The sequence below is a fragment of the Protopterus annectens genome, chromosome 1.part1, assembly GCF_019279795.1.
Source record: "Protopterus annectens isolate FY-2018-M chromosome 1.part1, PAN1.0, whole genome shotgun sequence".
Lineage (NCBI taxonomy): Eukaryota > Metazoa > Chordata > Ceratodontiformes > Protopteridae > Protopterus > Protopterus annectens.
Genome location: NC_056726.1, coordinates 1387548151 through 1387570098, shown reverse-complemented (window position 1 = coordinate 1387570098; position 21948 = coordinate 1387548151). Strand labels below are relative to the sequence as shown.

Sequence of the window (21948 nt, the reverse complement as noted above, 5' to 3'; positions counted from 1 at the left end):
TTTTTTTCCACGATGTTGGTGCTTCCCCTCCTTGTAAAATACTCTTAAACAAAATCTTCAGAACTTTATCACTTTCTTCCCTCCTAAATTCCAAACTTCCACAGGAGTACCATATGTTTCTAGAAACTTTCCTGAAGATTGATTATACATCGTTTTATTGTTTTAATCCCATCTCCTCCTTTCTTAACTGTTAGCTGTTGAGCCTCATCTACCTCTAACCTTGGCATAATTAAGTCTTCCACAAAAATTTTAATTTCTGCTTTTCCTTGATTTCCAATTTATTTCTGTTTTATACGAATTTTCAAAAAAATTCTGAAATATCTCTAATACCACTACAGAATCTCTGGTTATTTTCTTGTTATAGACTCCTGACGTTTGGTAGCAACTGTGATGCCCGTGCCTTGGCCCAGCAATCAAGGAGCCTCAATCCTCACCACTAACACTAGAGAGGGCACCTCATATATCAGGAAAGGATAACAAATACACACAGTAAAGTACAATTTCCCTTAAGAGCACATAGAGATCACAGTCAGTCCGGGGCTGGTCTCTCCCTTGCTCACCAGGTCTCCAATAAGACTCCCCACTGGTACAGCTATAGGGTCCAGATCACAGCCTAGCTGGCAAGCTAAAACCTCCAGTACCCTCTCTGTCCAACCAGTGTTTCGTGTTCCTGACAAGTAGCTGGCACACACACACTCACACTCTTAGAGATAAGTATTTATACAACTTCACAGACACTCCTGGGAAAGGCTGACACAAATTCTCCAGCTGTGCCCCTATACCCAGACTATATGGTACGGTTTGAACAACAACTATAGAACACTGGAATGGATTGGCTGGTTGAGGAAAAAACGCTGCTCGTACAAGTGGTTTACTTTATTACAGCAAAAGACATAAAACACGAACTGGGTTAAGCGCTTTCAACTGAACAACATCAGTCTTCTTCAGAACAATGTATCCATTCAAATCGAACCAATTTATAGTAACTGTTACATTGTGATTTCAAAAATTGCGCCAAAAATACTTAAAGCCACAGCACTAATTTCTTAAATAATAACATATAATGCATTTGAATATCGCTTAGTTCTGTATACATAATAAATAATGCATTTAATATGTTCCAATCAAAAACATAAAATTGCTAAAATATATTAAAAATATAAAAAATTCTAAGTCTTTGCCTACATAAACTATATACTATATCCATAATAAATGGATATCAACTTGATCTACAAAACCTGTACTATATGCAATAACTGATATATAAATATTTACTAAAAATGTAAATGCGTTTCTTAACTATCTAAATATTAAATAATGGTATTGTGTACACAATAAATACATACCATAAATACAATAAACCCAATATCAGCCTAACTGTAGAAAAGGTTTAATGCTAATGAAGTCGTGAAGACCAGGATATCCAGTGGCGTCTGTTCTGATTTGCCATACACTTTCTTTTAATGCCAATTGCACTTTCCAGTTCCCTGCGTATGTTGTTTGACTAACCTGGTCTATTATACTAAATATAAAACCATGCTGAACCCCTTTGTCTATAATATGTCTATATAGGGCATTGGTTTTATCCTCCTTACGTATTTTATAAAGATGTTCATAAATGCGTTTTTTAAATGTCCTTTCTGTCTTCCCTATATAGAATGCGGTACAGAAAGTGCATTTAGCTATATAAACGATCTGTTTGCTATTACAGTTCCCACCTAAACATCTGATCTTAGTGTGGTTGATATCGTGTAAAACAACTTTACCTGCTACATTAATATATCGACATTGGTGACAAGAACCACACTTACTACTGCCTTTAATAGATTTTTCAAAATTAACCTGTTTTTTTTACCAGTATGTTCCAACATCCTCTTTAAATTGGATGCCACCTTAAATATTATAAACAGGTTGGTTACCTAGTGTCAATCCCAAATTATTAGATGTAATTACATCTCAATGTCTAAATAATATTTCTTTAATGTAGTGTACGTATGGAGAGTATGTTAGTACCCATACTCTATTAAAGGTATTTTCGATTTTTTGGCTAAAAGTACACCCAAGAGCTTGTCTACCTAACAATGGTTTATATCGATGTCCCCACTGTGAGGAAACATACTGGGTAATATCATCTAGCATGTTATCTGGATAGCCTCTCTTCTTAAACATGGTATATAATATCTTGATATCTTCATCCATAACTTCCTTGATAGAAGACATCCTGGCTATCCTGATACATTGTCCTTTGACCACATTCTTGAACATAAAAGGAGGATGATTACTATTATATTCAATGTAGTCATTGGAGTAAGCAGGTTTCCTATAAATTCTAGATGCAAACCCTGTTATCTGTGTTGCTAATATAGGTGTCAAGATATGCGATTTCTTTTTTGTTGTAACTATAAGTAAATTTTAAGAAATCTGTTGTGCTATTGAGAAAGTTGATAAATTCGCTTATCAAGGCCTCGGATCCTTTCCATAGGACAAATAAATCATCAAGGTATCTGGCATAGAATACTACACTGGCATAATAGTCACTTTTGAATAAGTACTCTGATTCCCATTCTAACATTACCATATCCGCAAATATAGGTGCGCAGGACGCCCCTATAGCGACGCCTACTTTTTGTCTAAAAAATTCACCTTGAAATGTGATAAAGTTATATTCCAAAACAAGAGACATAAGTTCCGTTAATACACAGATTTTATCCCAATTATACCCAGAATGTTTTCTAAGGCTGTTGGTAAAAAAATCTAATCCTGTATCTTTAGGTATACATGTATAAAGATCCACCACATCTATAGTTATAAAAATATAATCTTTACTCCATTTGTCTGCGGTAAGGTTATTCAAAAAATTCCACGAATCCTTCATAATATGCGGTACAACTTTATATATGTGTTTAGTCCATGTATCTATAAGTACACCTATATTATATGTTTTTGATTTGGATCCTGATACTATAGGTCTATATGGTGGATCCTCCATGGATTTATGTATTTTCGGTATACCCACTATTTTTGCTAATATGGGATATTCAGTTTTTAAAAACATATATATTTCATTACTTATTCTGTTGTCTATCAAGTATTCTTCTAATATAAGATCTATCCTTTTATAACCTATATTAATTTCATTCATAGAGATGACCTCATAATTTCCTGAATCATACAACAAATTATGTATTTTACTATTATAATCCAAACTATAACTAACCACAATTCCTCCTCCTTTGTCAGGTTTCATAATACGAATCTCTTTATTCTGTATAATATTTTTCAAACAGTTCCTTTCTTTCTGTGTTAAATTGTCACTATATATTTGATTTCTTCCTTTAATTCTATTAATGTCATGATTAAGCCAATATACATCCTTATTCACCATTTTTTCATAATTATTTATTTGCTGGTGACTGACTGGTACATATGTACTTTTCTTTTTCAACTTTGTATACTGATTGATTTGTTGGTCATCATATTTAAACCAAATTGTATTGCCAGGTTGAGTCTCCTACAGTACAATTTAATTTCTTTGATAGTATCCACTAAATTAATCCCTACAGTAGGTATGAATTTCATACCTTTACTCATTAAATGAATGAATTCCTCTTCTATAGTCAGGTCAGTATAATTATATACATTGAACCCATTATAGGTGGTCAATATCTGTTGTACAATATCATTCTGTTCATTCTGAATGGGATTAACTATGTGATTAACTTGTGTACGATTAACTTCCTGTATACATTTAGTTACAGAAATATTGTCTACGTCAGTGACTGGATGATCACTAACACTAAAATTCTTGACACTATCATGAGGGGACTTGTATACAGGAAATGTCGTGGAGACTATGTCTGTAACAACTGTATTCATTAATTCCATCTACTGTGCAGATTGTTGTGCTTTGGAGCTGGAAAAAAACCTGCCTCCACAAAAATGTTCCTCTCTATTTGTACTCCTAGGTCTCTATACTATGATTTTACTTCTCGGATACCTTCTTTCCTATCTACAGGCCATATGTAAGCTCTATTGTTCTCATAAGCTTCTACATCTCTTGTTAATTTTCTATTTTTTCTCTCGAAAATATTATTAGCTTTATCATGTGCAATATCAAATTGTTTATTGTATAACTCTTTCCATTTGTAAAAATCACGATGTTTAATAATAGTATTGTTCATACATTCTACCTCATTAGCCAAGATAATTATTTTTGCATCATTAAATTTGATCAAAGTCCTAATATATAAAAAAACAAAGTTATCAAATAATTAATTAAATTCCTTTTTCATTTCATTATTGTAATTGATACCTAAAGGTAATTTGAAAAATCTAATACCCTTAGGTACCACTTTGGTATTAAGACATTTAGATAGGTAGGCAATATCTATCTTAGTATTCTTGTATTGTAAAAGTTTCTTACCAAAACTAAATATCATATCTCTCAAGCAATTTTGTTTAAAATAAGTAACATTAAAATTGGAACTCTGTTCCTTATTCAACCCATACTCAAATTCATAATCATCACCCAAAAATTGATTAATTGAACATACTGAAGTATCATCACAAATACTATTGTCTAAATTTACTTCTTTATGTCCATTGCTTTTATACATCCGTTTTTTTATTTGTCGGGCTAGACATTTGAATAACAGTACCTTTATTTTCTAAAATATCCTTGTGTTTGGTATTGCCGTATTGTCTAACGGCTTGTCGTTCTTTAGGTCTAGCTCCCAACCTTTGGTTTTCTTTTACTTTTTTATTACTTTATTGTGTTGAAAACTAAAGTCAAATGTAAAATCATCGCATGGAGAAAGTAAACACAGTCCCTTGCTCAAGGCATGCTCACCCTGACTCGTCGGTGAATGCAAGCTGCTATTGATGTCCTCACCACAAAAATTAGGCATATCTATGCAAACGTTATTGTTGGATACGAAAGTGTCCTGCAATATTATCGGAAAGTCAGTGTCTGGTGTATAAAATACGTAAGGAAGATAAAACCAATGCCCTATATAGACATATTTTAGAAAAGGGGTTCAGCATGGTTTTATATTTAGTATAATAGACCAGGTTAGTCAAACAACATACGCATGGAACTGGAAAGTGCAATTGGCATTAAAAGAAAGTGTATGGCAAATCAGAACAGACGCCACCAGATATCCTGGTCTCAACGACTTCATTAGCATTAAACCTTTTCTACAGTTAGGCTGATATTGGGTTTATTGTATTTATGGTATGTATTTATTGTGTACACAATACCATTATTTAATATTTAGATAGTTAAGAAACGCATTTACATTTTTAGTAAATATTTATATATCAGTTATTGCATATAGTACAGGTTTTGTAGATCAAGTTGATATCCATTTATTATGGATATAGTATATAGTTTATGTAGGCAAAGACTTAGAATTTTTTATATTTTTAATATATTTTAGCAATTTTATGTTTTTGATTGGAACATATTAAATGCATTATTTATTATGTATACAGAACTAAGCGATATTCAAATGCATTATATGTTATTATTTAAGAAATTAGTGCTGTGGCTTTAAGTATTGTTGGCGCAATTTTTGAAATCACAATGTAACAGTTACTATAAATTGGTTCGATTTGAATGGATACATTGTTCTGAAGAAGACTGATGTTGTTCAGTTGAAAGCGCTTAACCCAGTTCGTGTTTTATGTCTTTTGCTGTAATAAAGTAAACCACTTGTACAAGCAGCGTTTTTTCCTCAACCAGCCAATCCATTCCAGACTATATGGTAGTAATTACTGCCACCACCAGCTAATAATTATCAGCTACCCAAAGGCCCTTAAAAGGGTGTCCAATTATTACTGTGCAATATTAATATCCAATAGCAGTGTAACCTAAGCAATAAAGGCTTATTGGAAGGGCTTATTACAGGATCACTTATAAGCATGCAATGTACTCTAGAGCTTAATTTATCTCTACATAAACCAGCCACAGTTGAAAAGGGTTTAAAAATATTTAATAATAAATACTAAAAACACAAGACAATACTACTACACCACAGTGCCATTCAAGAGTTTAAAGATCATACAGAAACTTAAAATAATTCAGTAGTACAGTTCTGACATAACAGAAATTGTTTTCTAATTCCTAGCTATTGTTACAAGAAAACATACTTCTAAAATAACTTACTTACACAGAGCAATAGGCAGTGCTGTAGGTTGGATATCAAGACAAAAATACTTACTAATCTCTGGTTTTCACTGTTTAAATTGAAACTCCAGTTCTGATAAACATTACATCATCTTTTTCAACCTTCCTGGAGTTCCCAGGCTACACATTAACTGCATTTACATTCTTTTACACTTAGAGCAATAAAGGACATTCCACATGTAAATTCTGGTCATTAATTTTAGCCTTAAAACAATAGGTAGGAAGCCTTCCTCTAGCCGGACTGCAGCCGACTTGTAAAACATCAAAGGCAGTGATGAAATAATTTTAAATTCAAAAGAAAGATTTGAAATGGTTGACTTAGTTTTCCTTACAGCAGATTGCAATGTTGCCACATTGTTTTAAGTTCAACAGTCACATTATTTTCCTTTCATTTAAGAAACAAGCCTATATTTCACATTTATATTTACAAATGCCAGAATTATCTGCACAATTCTATCTGGCTAGGCTGGCAGCCTTCACCCTTCTCTACCAGTCTTCATAGCAACCACTTTCTGTTGCCCAAGTCATTGTGCTAAACGTTTTTGTTCTCTGGAGTTTTAACAAAACTAGTTGTTTAACAGCAATAGTTATAAATTTGTGCATATTATCCACATACTCCCTTAGTTCTGCTTTAGCATTCTGCATTTGTGCCTCTTCTTGTTACATGAGATTCCCCTTATTCTGTAATACTTTAATCTTTGTTACCCCCTCTAAGTAATTCCTATTACTTCTTAACTATATCCGTTTTTCTTTTGCATCTACCTATTTTTAAACATTTTTTTTCATTTTATCCCACTCATTAGCTATAACTTCTGAAGATATTAGGAGGTGGTGTGAGGGACATAACGGTTAAGGTGTTTACCTTACACACACAAAATGCAGGGTTTGATTATCACATGGGGTAAGTGGCTAGGCTTAAAATGGCCCACAAGGACAGTTATCCTAATGATAACCTAGGAATCTATTTTTGCTAATAATGCTTGAATAATTTCCACTTGTTTGGTAGGTGGGAAAGTTTTTACTTCATTATCCTGCATTTTTATCGTTGTTTTTTTATCAGTGCATGATCAGAAACAGTTACTAGATGCATGTTGAAACTTTCAGTTAAATGCACATGCTCCTATGAAATATAATCTCTATCTATCCCAGCCCAGTTACTGTATCTTGTGGAATAATATGCAAATGATATATGAATTCCCACTACCAAAGTTGCATCTTCCATACCAAATATTGTCATCATTTTCTTAGTAACCTAACATTTTGCTAGGTTTTCCATTTGAGGTCTCCCTGATAGATCCTCACTACTGCATATCAAGTTCCAGTCCCCACCTATAAGAAATGTTGCCTTCTGAAAGCTGAATATTTTTCTTAAGCTCCATAACAGCAATTTTTGGTGGAATATAAATACATGGCAACATAATCCTCCTCCCTTACTACCATAAATCCACCATTAATCTATTTTTTTCCTTTTCTATCACTGTTGGAGCCCATCCAACAATTAGAATTCCTAGCATTCCTTTGTCCCTGATATTCTGAATACCCATCCTGAAATTCTTTATCAAATTCACATGCTCATTTATTTCCAAATGTGTTTCTTGCATCAGTGCTATTTCCACTCTGAATTTCTTATTCAATACTTTCTTCTCTTTGCCTAGACCTGTAAGGCCATTTACATTCCAAGATAACAGCAATATTGTAGCCATTATTATAAAAAGCTATTGTTCCCACCTATTTATACTTGACAGCTTTTTGGAATGTGTATTTTCCAACTTTTGTGTTACATACACTCACATTAACATTTGGTTGGCTGATTTTTTTATACGGTTGATTCTTCTCATCTCCATCTCTGCCTACGTCACATTTTCCATGACTTTTTATTTTAATGAAATCCCTCAAAAAAAAAAAATGAAATACAGGTTTAGAACACCCCTATCATATATTAACTTAGAACAAACACACACAACTATGGACATCTTCAAAAGATTAAGTTTATTTTCATAATCCCAAACTAAATGGTAAGATCTTCATATATACAAACTATTTAGCAGAAACTACAAAACCCAGCCGAGCATCTGTACTGTGTAATACCTTAAACCCCGTGTAGTGGAGACCCATGGGACCGCTTTACCAGAAAGGCTCATCCAGACTCTGCTACACTTTGCTGTGAAGGAAAGGTTAGTTTGCTTTTATTTTTTGTATTTTGTATATTTTAAATACTGTAGTTTGTTTTCTTTACCTTGTGTTTTACTTGCATTCTGCTTTAACAGCATATTAAAACTTCAAAAGAGACCACAGCTCTCTCTCTCTTCTGAGTCAGGCAATTTTTCTCGCCCTCCCACCCAGTCACAGTTGTCTTGTTAAATACCACTGTCTTTCTAGTTGCCTGCCTCTTATGTTAATCTGACCATATATCTCATTTCCTCTCTACTTTCACTGGCTTGTGTGAGTAATCACTAAATCAAAACCCCCTCCCCTTCAACTATTTAAATTTATTGGCCATCTTACTGTATTCCATAGTACCGGAATACAAAACTGGCCACCCCTTTCAACCCATCTTGCTGTTTTAAAAATAGTAACTCTCCACTAAACCTTAACTTTTTAAACAGGCAAAACTTAAGTTAACTACTTTCACGTCTAACTTCTCTAGTGCACACTGCAGTGTGCATTTTTTTTCATCTTACCTTTAAGCATCCCTTACATAGCCAAAATGGAAGCAAAGCTCTCTCCCACCCAAGACTGTGCTAGACAGTCAAGAGGAGAAGGTTAACACCCACACTACACCTCAAGCAACACATAGCCCTTCTAAACCCACACCACCAACACCCACATATAGCAACACTAAATCCACATATGCAGTGGCCCTTAACTGTAACCTGCCCAAGCAACAAGGACCTCTGAAGCTGAAACGCAAACAAACACCAATCACAACCAAAGTGTCACATAGTTCACAACACCTGTGTGCCACCCAACAACAGCCCCTAAGGCAAGACAATGTACCTAACACTTTAGTCATAGGTGACTCTATAGTCCGGCACACTGATGTCCCTCTCACCAGGTTGAACAAGGAGAAAATTACAGTCAGCTGCCTGTCGGGTGCCAGGATCCACCACATAACACATGCACTCAAGTCACTCCACAACAAGTACAAATATGACTCTGTCATTGTCCATGTTGGAGTGAATGACTTGAGACGTACCTCCCTGGACTACATGAAAAGAGACATGGAAGAGCTCTCAGATCATGTGGCCCAGGCAGGTATGACCCTAGCCCTGAGTAGCATCCTGCCTTCACCCAGAATTATACCACAATATAAGGACAAAATGATTGACTTCAACAATTGGCTAAGCTTCTGGTGTCATTCAAAGGGGATCCAGTATCTGTCTGCCTGGGACGACATGACTGACAGACCACGATGCTTTGCCAGAGATGGTCTGCACCTGTCGCGCCTGGGATTCAGGTTACTGGCTAAGGCTCTTGCCACCCCTATAGTGCCTTTTTTAGGCAAAGTTCAAAGGATAAAACCACCACCGTAACAGGTACAAGCATGCAAAATCTGAAGGTAATGCTACTCAATGCTAGAAGTCTAAACCTCAAAATGCACTCTCTCGAGGCACTCCTAAAAACGGAGAACATCGATATCTGTGCAGTAACTGAGACCTGGTTCAAGGCTCCAGAGAGCACCTCTGCAATACCAGGCTACAACTCTTAACCACACTTTTCGGCCACCAAAGCAGGACCGAAACACTAAAGGTGGAGGAATGTCAATATTCACCAAGGATATTCACACCACCAGGCTAGTTGGCCAACACAACGCGTCTGAAATTCTCCAGGTGCAACTAACACTAGGTAAGACTGCAATCCTAATTGTAGCTTGCTACAGATCCCCCAACATACCCCAAGATTTTCACTACACCTTTCTAAACATTCTGGAAAATATTAAGATAGAACCAAACACCCTAATACTGGGTGATTTTAACTACCCTGCCATTAACTGGGAAAGCTACTCATGTACCAACACCTTTGCTCAACGGTTCTGTCACCAGTACCAAACTGCTAGGTGTCACTATTGATCATAAGCTCAAATTTGACATACACATTACCCAAACAGTTAAGTCTGTTAACAAAAAACTAGGATCTATGTACAGAATTAAAAACTTCCTAACTCCCACTACCAAATTAACTATTGCTCGCACCCATCTCCTCTCTTCCCTCCTCTATGCTTCCCCGATCCTCTCTTTTCTCAATAAACGTGAACTTAACATGCTCTCTCTTGCCTATAACCACATTGCCAGATTTATTACAGGTTCCCCTTATCGAACCCATCATTGCCTTAATCTGCGAAGACTTGGCTGGTTGGAACTGCCAAATCTCCTCAAACTTAGCCAACTCGCGAAGCTTATAAAATAATCAACCATCCTGATAGAACTCCCTCACTGTGCAAAATTCTCACTCCATATACTAACCTCAACAGTCTCCGATCATCAAACAGCATCCAGATCCTAACCATTAAAGCAAAAAACTCAGGTGGGGATGCCCTTTACGCCAATTCCATTGGCAAGCAGTGGAACTCCCTGCCAAACAACCTTAGACTTACTACTTCGCTCAATCATTTCAAAGCTAACCTTAAAGAATATCTCTCCACACAATGGACATGCCCATGTCGTGAACCTGACTAACTACATATCTCATAACTTCTAGTTCCACTTCCCTAGCCCATTTCCCTAATTGCAGATCTCTAAAATTTCTCTTTCCTTTTAGTAATAAGGAAAATCTCTGATTTCAGTCTATTTTCCAGTATCTGTAACGAAATCAATGTTTTGTGTATAATTTCCTGTCTGTCCTTTTGTCTTATATAACATCTATGTAAATTTTCATTCCTGCATATGTAAGCTATATTCTCTTGTTGTAACAATACTTTGAATTTTGCAATTTAATTATGTACTTCTATTGTGTATTGGAGCTTTTCTCCTCGGGCCTCTACTGAAAACGGATATGTATCCAGCTAGACCAGCCCGGTTAACAAATGTAAAATAAATAAATAATAAATAAATTCTTGGAATTCATAAATTCCAACGCCCTGGATCAACTAATCCATAGTCCCACCAAGGGCTCCAATATCCTAGACCTGGTCATTACCAACATGGGAAATCGATGCTCCACACCTATGGTCACCCCGTTAGTCATGTCTGACCATAAGCTAATCACCCTTAACATCCACATCTCACCCCCCACTCCCCAGTAAGGAAATCTCCATAAAAAACTTCTCCAAAGCCAACTTCATGCTTCTCAAGTCAGAAGTGACAAACTTCATGACACCCATGCAGACGGGAGCTGAAAGTCCAACTGCTGAATCCTACACTAAGGCACTGTACGAGCACATCCACTCATGCATAAATTGTGCAATCCCAAATAGAACCAAGATGCTCTCATCCAAAAAAAAGAAGCCAATCTGGTGGTCCCCTGCCATAAACAAACTTTACAACAAAAGGAAGAAACTGTTGAAGAAAAGAGGAAAATCCCAGGATGCAAAAAACTTCCTTACCAGCCTCAGTAAGAAACTGAGATCCCTCAAAATCCTCCAAAGCTAGTTACGAAAATAAAATTGCCAAAGATTCCAAAGACAACCACAAGGCATTCTATAACTATGTAAAGAATCTAAATGGCAATGCTCAGATCTGCTCTGAGCTAAAACAGAATGGCATTAAATATACTGATCCCAAGGATATTGCCAATATCCTGGCAGATCGATTCAGTGCCAACTTCACCCCCTCTCACCCCCTAAATGGCCCATCTCAATACCGGAAGATTGCCAAATTCCGGTAATAATGGCCACACAGGTAAAAAACGCACTCTCCAAAGCTAAGAATACAGCATCCATGGGACCAGATGACATCCTGGGCTGTGTACTACATGAACTACAATATGAACTGGCACCTCACCCAAGTGTCATGTTTAATCATAGCCTCACCTCAGGTTTTGTGCCCACTGAGTGGCGCACAGCTACAGTTATCCCACTCCACAAGGGGGGATCCACCTTGGATCCCGGAAACTACCGTCCCATCAGTCTGACAAGCCTAATCTGCAAGGCCATGGAGCGTATTATCATGGAACTTATAAACAAAGACATTGGCAACCTTCAAACACTGGACCTCACCCAGTTTGGGTTCGTGAAAGGCCGATCTTGTCTCCTGAACTTGATTGACAGTCTCCAGAGCCATGGACAAGGGTAAGGTGGTCCACACAGCCTATCTAGACCTTGCCAAGGCCTTTGACACCATCCCCCACTCTGGAATCATAGATAAACTTTCTAAGCTGGGCATTAATCCCTACGTCACCCAATGGGTTGCTAACTGGCTTACTGATAGAACCCACACTGTAAAAGAAGCCGACTCCAAATCCAGCTCCAGACAAGTGACAAGTGGAGTACCTCAGGGTTCAGTCCTGGGGCCGCTCTTGTTTGGCATCTACTTCTCTGAAGTACAGGCCAACACTAAAGGACTCTGGATAACAAAGTTTGCAGATGACTGCAAACTGGGAACCATTATTGAATCCCCAAATGATGTGGATACACTACAAAAGGGCCTTACAGAAACAGATGCTTGGTGCCAGAGCCATGGGCTCAAGCTCAATGCCAAGAAATGTATAGTTATCCCCTTTGGGAAAAAACATGTATCCGTGAATTACCATATAGGTGGCAGTACACTAAACACCGAAAGTGTGATAAGAGACTTAGGGACACAGGTGGACAGCGGTCTCACTTTCAATAACCACATCGTCACAACAGTCAGGAAATCCTTCTATGTGGCACACCTCATCACTAAGGGCTTTTCAGCCAGAAAAAAGGAGGTCATTGTCCCACTGTACTCATCCCTCATTAGACCCAGTATAGAATACAATGCTCCGTTTGGTATGTACCTCTCAAGATATCTGCAACAACTGGAAAGGCCACAGAAATACCTCACTAAAAGAATCACAGGCCTAAAGCAGATACCCTACGCTGACCGTCTTAAAAAACTCCAGCTATATACTCTGTCGTATATCGTCTACTCAGAGGCGATCTTTGCTTAACATACAAGGCCATGTCAAACCCAGAGCTGTTGGACATGCTACACTTAAAGAAATCCCCATCCCTCAGAGCCACACGCTCCAGGGATCTAAACCTTGTCATCACAATAAACAAAACATGCTGGAGGGATAGGTTCCTGACCCAAAGACTCCCCAGACTCTGGAATAGATTTCCCATACATGTCAAGCAGAGTGCCTCTTTGGTCCTCTTCAAAAGGAACCTTGACGATTAGATGGGAGATAGGAAATTCATCCCGGGGATCACGTCAGTCGCCCTGCTAGACAGGGGTCCAGGGAAGAAATAGCCAGGGAATTGTTATGGCTAAGCTTGTATAGGCCCTAGGGCTGATAGCCTAGTACCAAGCAACCTATCAACCGTGTAGTGAAGACCCATGGGATGGGATATTAGCAAATGGACCCTGAAACATACCAGTGTTTCCGTTATATGATTTATGTTACATATATATTGCATGCATGTTTGTATTTTACATATGTGCGTGCATATTGGATACATATACACTTCCGGGAAGTTCAACAACATTATGGAAAATATAAATGGTGCAGCTAGTATGTGAAACAATTTACTAGAAAATATATTATGTTGGCCTTTGACGTTGGGAGTAAACTGAAAACCATGTGCACACACAGATATAGATATCTAAAAATATTTAGAAAATATATTATGTTGGGAGTAAACTGAAAACCATGTGCACACACAGATATAGATATCTAAAAATATTTAGAAAATATACGTACGCAAACAATGTGAAACATGGCTAGGTTAGTTAGTAGTTAACGTAGTAGTCACCTGTACACTTTATATAACACACGCACGAATCACCCACCTTACCTTCACGGCTATGATGGTGTCAAACTATGAAACAAAATACACACTATCACACCACTGTTTGCAATGTTTACCAGTAAAGAAACAACATTTTGTTTAATCGCTAAATGCTTATAAACGGATGTTTACGGTGTGCACGTTATACAAAAAGAAGCGACTGACGTGTCCATCATCCAATCCACTATCAGAACAGCTGCTTCTCTCCACCCCCAGCCCTGAAGAATAACAGTCTGCCGTAATGAAGTGGGCGTGTCAGGGGAGGAACTAGTGCTGTGGGTTTTGACTCCAGAAAGGAATATGTAGTATTTGCTACTAGCTTTAGAGTGTCGTCGTACTGATTTTAGAAGTCAACGGTTTGATACCGCTCTCCCAGTTTACTAGTTTCTGAATTTGTACATACATTTCATATGGTCTGTTGCAAGGAGTTTAACACAGATTGGTTTGGATCTTCAGTTGCTATTTACCGTGGAGGATGAACCTTGCCCTGGTGCTACTGCTGCAGTGACTTTATGTACTGTACACCATCTTCAGGATCCGCGGACAATATCGTGGACATCTGGGTTTATGTACTTCTGCTGTGCTCTCCATTTGCTTAACTGATGGTATGAATACTGGAGTGGGGAATCAGAAACTGAAGAGATGATCTTTTCAAACCAGCTTCTGCACGGGATAGTAGGTGAGTTGCCTTGCAGATTGCATCCTTTCATTATATACTTGCATGTAACATGTCACTGCCTGGAAGTTCTTAAAGCTATCTCATTCGAGCCTAGAAAATTGACCTGTCCATGTTTAGACTGGCCATTTACTTGTACATATCGTCTAAATGTGGCATTAGATAGAAAGAGAGTTTTAGAGACTGTAAATTACTATTACTGGTGTGTGATGAAATGAGTAACATAAAAAACGCACCGGCGACGTGTTTTTTTTTTTGTTGCATGATGAAGAGAGGCCGACAGGAGATGCCAGCAGCTGTGCAAGCATCTTACACAGCAGAGGCGTGGGCACTGAGTGTTTGGAGAATCAGGGCGGTTTTCTTTAGGGACTTGGGATGCTTTGCTTTGGTAGTTGTTGGCCCAGCCCAGTACTCTGAGGAAAGATATTGAACTGAAACAGTGCGCACAGATAGATGCTGCATTCACGTGCTTAATGCACAGAGTCCCCAATTTATTCTGGTATGTCAGACGAGTTTCCGTTAAACAGTAAATACCTAGTTTTTGATGCCCCCCTCGGTGACATTCTTAAATGTTTAATTCTGAGACATATGACTGTGTGTGTGTGTAGGGGGTAAACTTGTAGTTTAGGTGTTGGGGGTGAACGGTGATGTGTTGAAGATACTGGGAAATGATAAATTGTAGGAATTTTCTTTTAGGAGTTAGACTTCTTCAACTGTTATGTTTTGACACAGGTAGTGGCTTGTTTGGAATGAACGTTGTCATGTCCAGGAGTATCCATTACTGTGCACGAGATGTACAGCCGTTAAATGGCTAGCAAACGATTGACTAGATCAAGTATCGAAACGTTGTCTAGTTACTAATACGTTTTCAGACGCAGTAGTACATAATTCCTCTCAACCTCGTACGGTCGTACGGCAAGAATTGTGGACAATGTCATAAATAATGGGGCAAAGACCTAAAACGAGGGTCAGGTTTTAAATATTGCTATTTTGCGGGAATAGCAGGTGTTTCATTAGAGTGTATATTATGAAGACGTCTACAACTTAAACATCTGTCATTATTTAATGACTGTAATCCTGGATTTGAAAGAAAACCACACATTTTGTAACAGGCAGACCAAATATACGGGGTAAAATTTTGCGAGGGTATTCAACACATAGTAATGGGTGGGGGTGGGGTTTGGAAACGCCCAATGGGAAAGAAAACTGACTGGTATCTGTCTGTAGCACCTGCAGCACATAACTGCTTACTGCCACAAAACTGGATCCTTTTTATATTTGATATGGAAACAGTTTTTAAGGGATAGTCAGGGTATATTAACATTTGCGTATTTGGGATATGACATAGCTGCTCTACTTGGTACCAAAAATAAAAAAAGTATTAGATGTAAAAAAGAAAAGCAGTATAACTTGTATACTAACATATGATGAGTCTGACCTACAGGACTAGTTACAGTTAATCAATTGATGTTAAGTTGTCCATCTCGCCTTCATTCTTGCTGGATGGGTTCGGAGCCGACCTCGGCTCCGACTCGGCCACTCTAAAAGCTCGAGAGTTGGTTCCACCGGCTCGAGGCTCCCCTTATATCCCACAATGCTAGGCGGTATTACCTCAGATCTCGTTTGCCGCTACAGCTATCGAGACGTGTTGCTTCAACCGGCTTCAGGTGAGTGTAGAAAATAGTTTAAAAAAGTTACTAAACCCCTTTAAATTAGTTTTCCTTACAGTATCCCCTTATTTTAAAGGAATTTTATCCCTTCTTCCTTGTACTTACTCTTTTTTTACCACAAGAACTTATAGTTCTTCCCTTAGGCCTTCGGGCCCTCCCATTCCCCTTTGGAGTGTGTGTGTTTTTTGTAGGGACTTTTATAACTAAACTATCTAATTTTATTTAGTTTAAGTTAGAGTATAGTGTAATCGGTGTGTTTGTGCTTGGGTGTGATTACACTTGTTACTTAAATGTCTAAGGATTCGAAGGTCTCGGGCTTCAAGTAGTGTGACTCGTGCTGTCAGAAAATGTCTCTGACAGACGGTCACACTTCTTGTGTGTACTGCCTGGGACCTTTACACCTGCAGGACTCTTGTGCTGTGTGCCATGGCTTCAGCCCTGGAGTCCTGCAGGAAAGAAAGAACAAGCTCATTTTACGGGGCTTGCTAAAGCCTGAGGGTCCCCCGACCGTATCTTCGGGCAAACCTTCGAAGGCTTCTAGGTCTTCGACTCCAGCTACTGAGTCGGCACCTAAGACATCGAAGTCTACTACTACATCGGCTCCGGCTGGAGCCGATGAGACTCGAACTTCCACTTCTGTGGTTCCCTCGGCTCCGGCTGGAGCCGAGGTATTGAAATGGCTGAGTCGGCTCCGATCAGACTATCGGAACCGACCTCTAGGAAGAGGTCAAGGTCACCGTCCCTCGGCTCCGTTCATTTGGCTCCAGCATCTCCCTTGCTGTCTGAACGGAGCCATAGGTCGCACTCCTCTAGGTCTTCGAGGCTTTCTGACCATGACCTTCAGAGGGTAGTGAGTCGACTTCTTAAGTCCGAGGTACTGGCCCAAATGCTTCAGAGCCCGACTCATCAGTCGATGCTTAACCCTATCTCTCAAAATATTCCTCCTCCGACTCCTTTGAGCTCGGAGCCGGGGCGTTTCGGACCCGAGACTGTGGTAGCGTCGGAGCCGATACAATTGTCTTCGGCACCGTCGTCGGCTCCGATTTCTTCCTTGGAAGAATCTCGGCGGCGGACTTCCCTCGTCGGCTCCGAGGGGGTGAGTGGCATCGGACCCTTGTCCGACCCGCTCTCCCTCTCGGTGCTTCGGCGCTGGTGAGTTCGGCTCCGACATCGGCCTCGGAGCCATCTCTGTCGGTGCCGAGGGAGGTTTTCAGCTTTTCGGAGCGGGGACCTCTGGCTCTGCCTGACAGGGGTGCATTCGAGGTCATGCGGAGTGTGTTGGAACCCGGTTCAACTCCACAGTCGGCTCCGTCCGTCCCTCCCTCTTCGGTGCCTCAGGTTATGTCTGCTCACTCCCTCATCCCAGACCGCAGAGAGCCAGCTCCTCAAGAATCCCCTGTGGGGATCTCATCCTCTTCCGAGGCCTCTCCTGAATTGGCAGGGGAGCCCCCTACTAAGAGAAAGTGCAAGAGGAAGCACATAGACTCACCTGAGTCTGTCACCTCTGACACGGATTTAGAGGATTCCGAGGGTTCCCCCCGTTCCCCTTCTGAAGATGTCTCCTTTGCAGACATTCTAGAGATCCTGAAACAGAGGGGAAATTGGCCAACCCTTAACCCTTCGGAGGATGAATCTGTGTATCTTGAGGCGTTTGGCTCTTGCCCTTCCACCTCCTGGGTGTCCCCCCACTTTGACCCCCTCATGCAGGTGGTAGCTAAAAAGGCTTGGACGGCTCCTGACTCTGTGGACCCTACCCCCAGGAGACCTTCAAAGTTTATCACAGCACCAGCAGATAAGCAATTTCTGACTAAGGGAGTTTCTGTGGATGCTATGGTGGTAGCTGCCGCCACTAAGAAGGAGCTAGCTGATCCTTCGGTGCCTGTCCATCCTCCTAACAAGGCATCTAGGTCTATGGACAGGTACGGGAAGCGGATGTTATCGTCAGCGACCTTTGCCATGCGTTCGCTGAACTACCTCTGTCATTTCACTCGTCTTCAAAGAGATTTGATCAAGGAAGCGAGTGAGATGTTAAAGGATCCTACAGCTGCGGGTTTTCAGGATAAGATGAACACTCAGCTGGCTACCCTAAATTCTATAGCTAACTCCTCCATGCGCCTTCTTTCATATGCGGCTGATGGAGCGAGCAGAGCCGCAGGGACAGGTGTGGCCTTACGCCGTCATGCCTGGATGCGACTGTGCAATTTTGCGGACCCCTTTAAAACGTCTTTCACTAATTCCCCGTTTGATGGATCGTCTCTTTTTGGTCCTCAAGTGAAAGAAACCTTGACAAGGTGCGAGACAGATGGCAAAACTCTTTCTGCCGTCAGAGTCCGTTTTTCTACTCCTTCTAGACCTTACCCCAAAGGCCAGAAAAGTGGAAAGATGTGGTTCCGCAAACAATCTCAAGGGACTTTGCCTGATGCACAGAGTCGGTTCCCCTCTAGAGGCAGAGGGGGGAACAATAATGGTAGACATCGCTCTAGAGGCAGGGGGGGTCCGCAGAACCAGGGCAATCGAGAAACCTTTTCCGATAAGCCCTTCCAGCATCCCTGAGGTGTTGCCCGACTGTCCACCTTCGGAGGCAGTCGGGGGAAGATTATCACTGGCGATCCCTAACTCAAGACAAGTGGGTACAGTCCATCATTTCCGAAGGCTATTCCATTCCGTTCTTTCGCATTCCAAATCAATCAAAAAAATCCCTTCCAGATGTTCCACCCGCTCAAAGGGATCAAGCAGCGTTGGAAATATCAAAGTTGCTTGCAAAAAGAGCCATTCAGCCAGTGCCAGCAGACCAGCAAGGATCTGGAATCTACTCCAAGTTCTTTTTGGTTCCAAAGAAAACAGGGGACTGGAGACCCATTTTGGATCTCAGTATCTTGAACAAGTCTGTCAAGAAAACAAGATTTCGGATGGTCACGCTACAATCCATCCTACCCCTATTGGGAAAGGAAAACTGGATGTGCTCTATAGACCTCCAGGATGCGTACTATCATATAAAAATGAACAGACGCTCCAGGAGATTCCTCTGCTTCAGGCTGGGAACCAGTCACTTTCAATTCAGAGCCCTGCCCTTTGGACTCACCACTGCCCCCCAGGTGTTTACCAAATGCATGGCAGTGGTAGCTTCTCACCTGAGACGTCAAGGATTCCAGGTGTTTCCATACTTAGACGACTGGCTCCTCACAGCTCCTACCAAGCATCTTCTTCTACTTGCCAGAGACTACACCTTTCGCATTTTCAAAAGTTAGGTATCTCAATAAATTGCGAAAAGTCTGTTTTGTCGCCTTGTCATGCTATTATCTTCATAGGCGCAAATCTAGACACAGTCAACATGTCTGCGAGACTCACAGACCAAAGAATAGCAGACATACACAAACTGGTCTCCCTTCTCTTCCACAGCAACAGAGTCAAAGTCAGATTAGTTCTAAAAGTACTGGGGATTATGGCGGCTGCTATCCCTCTACTTCTATTAGCCAGATTTCACATGAGAATCCTTCAATGGATGCTCTTCACACAATGGTCGTACCAACAACTTCCGATGTCCCACACCATTGTGATTACGCAGCATGCAAGAATCATCTTCTTTGGTGGATTTCTTCCCCCCAGCTCTTCCTAGGAAGACCCTTTGTCCTTCCCCCTCCGGTTGCTACTCTGACAACGGACGCCTCCCTGATCGGGTGGGGGGGGCATTATCAGGGCAGAACAGTCCAGGGCACATGGCAACCAGTCGAACGCCACTTGCATATAAATGTTCTAGAGATGAGAGCAGTGCTTCTAGCGTTGCAAGCCCTTCAAGACTCTCTTCCCTTGGGAACGATAGCAATTCAGATGGACAACATGTCTGTAGTGTGGTATATCAACAAACAAGGCGGAACCAGGTCCTACCCCCTATGTCGAGAAGCACTCAGACTGTGGCAATGGGCGATTTCTTCTCAGCGGTTTCTGATAGCAACGCACATCCCCGGGAAGTCCAATCTTATCGAGGACAAGTTGAGCAGAGCTATCCTCATGCCTCACGAGTGGTCTCTGAAAGATTCTATCTTGGAGAAAATTTTTCTCAAGTGGGGTCAGCCTTGCTGCAACCTTTTTGCTACTCCCCTAAACAGCAAGTGCAAAGATTATTTCACCCTCTTCCCCTTACCAGGCCAGCCCAGCAGAGACGCTCTAGTCCAAGTTTGGCCCCGGGGACTTCTGTATGCATTCCCTCCCTTCCCTCTAATCTCTCAAGTGATACAGAAAGCTATCGCTCAGAAGGCCTCATTGATCCTCATTGCTCCTTACTGGCCTCGACAGGTTTGGTTCCCCTTTCTACATCAATTTCTGTTGGAGCAACCCTGGCATCTGGACCTAGTTCCAGATCTTTTGATCCATCAGTCGGGTCAGTTACATCGCTCCCTCCCCTCTCTGAACCTCACTGCTTGGTCCCTCCAGTTCCAACTTTAGCCAGGCTTCCTCAAATATCTCACTCTGTTCGAGATATTTTGATAGCTTCCCATAAATCTTCCACTCGAAAGATTTATCTTAGTAAGTGGAAACGTTTCGCCTATTGGGCTCAAGGAAGGGACATAGATCCTTTCACTGCTCCCATCCAAATAATCCTTGATTTTCTAGCTGAACTTTTCCATGCAGGTTCATCTCCTTCTACTCTTAAAGTTCAATTGGCAGCTATATCTAACTTTCATGTGGGCATCTCAGATTCTGCCATCATGTCTCACAAGCTTTGCAAAGCTTTCTTGAAGGGAGTTTTTCTTCTTAGACCTCCTATAAGAAATCCACCTCCTTCTTGGGACCTTAATTTAGTTCTCACATCTTTGATTCTTCCCCCTTTTGAACCTGCAGCTTCCTGTTCAATGAAATTGCTATCCTGGAAGACTCTCTTTCTGGTAGCCATTACTTCAGCTAGAAGGGTCTCAGAGCTTCATGCACTCAGCAGTCGACCACCGTATCTGTTGTTTCATAAGGATAGGGTATCCTTACGGACCAATCCATCCTTTTTACCTAAAGTAGCCTCTATGCAAATCTAAATCAAAACATTGACCTCCTGTGTTTTTTCCTAACTTTTCTAACAGGTCTGAACAAAAATTGCATTGGCTAGATGTTCATCGTCAATTAAGGTATTATTTGGATAGGACCAAACAGATCAGGTAAACTGACCAGTTGTTTGTCTCTTATGCAGAAGGCAGAAAGGGCCTTTCAGTTTCGAAGGTATCACTCTCCAGATGGCTAACATCCCTGATTTCCTTTCTGTATGAAATTAGACACCAAAAGTTGCCTAACAAACCAAAGGCCCATTCGACTAGAGCTTTGGCTACTTCTGTAGCTTTCCAAGACAGGCTGCCTATTGATACCATTTGTGCAGCAGCTACATGGGCTACTCCTCACACTTTCATTTCTCATTATAAGTTGGATTTAGCTTCTAGACATAGAGCTAATTTTGGTTCCACTGTACTCAAGAGTCTGTTCCGATAGGCCACTCGGGACAAGGTGCTAGGACCTTGGTCCCATC

General features: G+C 40.5%; 1 protein-coding gene and 1 long non-coding RNA gene across 2 annotated transcripts in view; one reads left to right on the top strand and one right to left on the bottom strand.

The window, feature by feature from the left end:
* LOC122813747 overlaps window positions 1-14223 on the bottom strand; it is a 69849-nt gene extending 55626 nt beyond the window's left edge. The window contains exon 1 of the long non-coding RNA XR_006366730.1: window positions 14103-14223. This is a non-coding gene — a long non-coding RNA (uncharacterized LOC122813747). The remainder of the gene's footprint in view (window positions 1-14102) is intronic.
* A 143-nt stretch (window positions 14224-14366) lies between these two features.
* LOC122816286 (nuclear receptor coactivator 7-like) overlaps window positions 14367-21948 on the top strand; it is a 1918671-nt gene continuing 1911089 nt past the window's right edge. The window contains exon 1 of the mRNA XM_044089024.1: window positions 14367-14775. The gene's annotated coding sequence lies outside the window, so the exon portion shown is untranslated. The remainder of the gene's footprint in view (window positions 14776-21948) is intronic.